The 3031-nt window shown below is 37.8% G+C and overlaps 1 pseudogene; it reads right to left on the bottom strand.

Annotated features, from left to right (window-relative positions):
• Nucleotides 1-2107: 2107 nt before the first annotated feature.
• Nucleotides 2108-2569, bottom strand: LOC112925222 (small ribosomal subunit protein eS24-like; annotated as a pseudogene).
• Nucleotides 2570-3031: the final 462 nt, after the last annotated feature.

Here is a 3031-nt window from a genome sequence, read left to right as displayed (position 1 = left end):
AGAGGCCCCCAATCCCTGCTTCAATGTGAGTGGATTCATTGCTCTTTTACATGCATTTGGCTTCCTTATAAGATCCGTTGCAAGAAAGCCTTCAAGGTGGTTTGCCATTATAAATATCTTTGGAAGCTACTCACATCCACTCCTGACTTAAGGTTCCTAAGTTTAATAAATAAAAATACATGACATTTAATTAAATTCAAATTTCAGATAAATAGCAAAATAATTGTTGTATAAGCATGTTCTGCATATTGCACAGGACAGACTCATACTAAGCAATGATCAGTTGCTTATCTGAAATTAAAATTTAACTCAGTGCCCTGTATTCTATCTGTGGTCCTGTCCTACTTGTAATAAACCAACAGCCCTTTCTACTACTCCAGATCCTGCCAAAGTGGGATGTTAAGGATCGCCTTGTCTGATTGATCCCTTTTGGTGATTGCCCCTTAAGCCTTCAGTGGTGACTCTTCCCTTTTCAGATCACAGTCTGTTGACCTCTGCCCCTCAGGCCCAGCCTTTGTCATGTTCCACTCTCACCTGAACTCATGAGGACGATCTGGCTCCAGGCCTCACTGACCCAGCTCACTTTGACATTGATAATCAGAATAAATGACTCCCTTTTAGGCTTATCAGTCAGGGCTGACTTTCACCTGTGTTGATCACTGGAAATGTCTATATATCAATACTTCCATTTCTCAGTTGGGAAACAAAACCCCCCAAAAAGTTTCTACCATAAGGAGTCTTGATTGAGATTGGTGATCTACAGCTGGTTGGTGTTAGGGGTTGGAGGGAGCTAGAGGTTAGTAAAATGCTATATGAGTTGCTTCTGGTTGAGGGTATAGAAGAAGAGAATGTGTACCAAAGACATTTGACAGGGTGCTTCTAATAGTTCTCATCTTTTCTCAGCATAGAGTGACAGAAAGAGCAAGAAGAATCAGAGTCAAGAGTTTAAGAACTACTTCAGATCTGCTTAATGAAACTCTGAGGCAGGTATGTAACATTCCTGACCTTTCTCTTCCATGTAACAGGATGCTTGTGCCTATCTTACTGGGGTTTGTGGGAATCAAATAAAATACCACTTAAAGTCATGTTCCCTTCCATTTCCTTCTCTTCTTTCCTAAATTAAATTATTTTCTCTGTTCTAAACAAAACAAAACAAAATGATTATGGTTTGGATAGTATAAAGTGAGGAGGTAAAAAAAGAAAAGAAACATCTAGAAATATTAACATTACAGAAAATTATGATTTATTTTGAAAATATTCCAATTAGGCAGAAGAATATGCAGAGATTCAGTTTAAAGACAGAAGATACACATTAACTGCTTCTCCTGGAAATACAACTAAAACTGTGGCAAAGGAACAAACAAAAGCCTTAAACCCAGAGAACAAAGAGAGTTAAAGAGAAGACAATAGCTGCAAAATCTTGGAAGGCAGAAAGCAGAAGAGTGAACTCACTTAGCCCTCCATAAAAGGAAGCCTGGTTTTCCATGAATAGCACCAGACAACGGAGAAATGGCTGCAATCTGAGAATTGAGAGATAATGAAGACAGGAGGGTCACATCCTCAGCCCTCTTCCCCACACCTTCATCTGGATGAATGCCCTCCCCCACTTTGTCAGAGGACCAAAGTTGCTTCCTGAATGCTGGCTACCAGGCATAAACCTCCCAGGCAGGAAACAATTCAAGGGAAAATACCTAAAAACTTCTGAAGCAGTAATAGTTTTCATTGAAGAACAGGTCCTCATCCTTCAGGAAAGCCCAAGACTTACTCTAATCTACCTACAGAGAGTTCAAATAGCTTGTTAGTAGTAAATTTTTATTATCAGACATCTGAGGGGAAATTATTTACATGAAAAATGAGGTTCTGAACATCAGTAGGGGAAAAAGCAATTCAGAGGAAACTCAGACCAACGTGCAGATGAAAACTTAAAAAAAAAAAGTCATTAATGTCCTCACGGAAATTATCAAATATTTTACTTGTGAAACAAGAACAGGATGTCACCAAAAAATCTCCAGAAAAAAACTAACTCTTAGAAATAAAAACTACCCATTCTCTAAAATGGCATCAACCATAAGATACATCATTATTTTTGTACCATTTTTTATTTTTATTTTTTAACGTTCTTAGTTTATTAATCCTCTCATGAAAAATCTGCACAATCGCCACAGATAAAGCCACTGCAGAATCTTTACTCCTTCTGTTGTCCAATCTCCAGCTCATTTTTTGCCAGCACCAATGTTGGCTTTTGCAGTCCCCCTGACTTTCTTCATTCTGTTTTTGTGTTCTTTCTGTTGTTTTCTTGAAGTCATTTTCTTCTCATACAGGCCATGTTTTGCAAGTCTATGTTCAGGTTCATTTTCCTTTGCATAATCCAAGGAATCATAAATCATTCCAAAGCCAGTTGTCTTGCCACCAACAAAATGGGTTCTGAATCCAAAACAAATATGACATCTGGTGTGGTCTTGTACATTTTGGGTAGTTTTCCCTGAATTTCTGTCTTAAGTACTGTTGCCTTCCCGGGGTGAAGAACATCAGTGACCGTCTGTTTCCGTTGAAGTAGTCGGTTGGTCATGAAGTTACTGTGTGGTTCATGATGGCAGCCGAGCTTCTAGCAGCTGGGGAGGAAAAGACTGTACTATTTTTTTAAATGCATGCAAAAATTTTTAAATGCATAATTTTTATTTTTACTTACTGAAGAACTTTTAATATGACTTAAAGACAGATGTAAAAACAAAAAAAGACAGATGTGTTATACATTATCACCATTGTTTGTGTGTATGAAAATATAAGAAAAATGCATTACTTCTTAAACATCTTCACATTCAGGGTCTGAATCTTCTGAAACCACTTCCCAACTCAGAATCACTGACATTTTTTCTCCTTCATTGAATTTCTCTCTTTGTGTTATTAGAGTATAAATTATGCATCATTTCTTTTTTTTTTTTTAAAGATTGATTTATTTGAGGGGAGAGGGGGAGGGGCAGAGAGAAACTCTAAGCAGATTCTACACTGAGTGCAGAGCCTGATGTGGGGC

Source organism: Vulpes vulpes, chromosome 13 (assembly GCF_048418805.1).
Source record: "Vulpes vulpes isolate BD-2025 chromosome 13, VulVul3, whole genome shotgun sequence".
NCBI classification, from domain to species: Eukaryota; Metazoa; Chordata; class Mammalia; order Carnivora; family Canidae; genus Vulpes; species Vulpes vulpes.
This window is presented reverse-complemented; position numbering and strand designations above follow the sequence as displayed.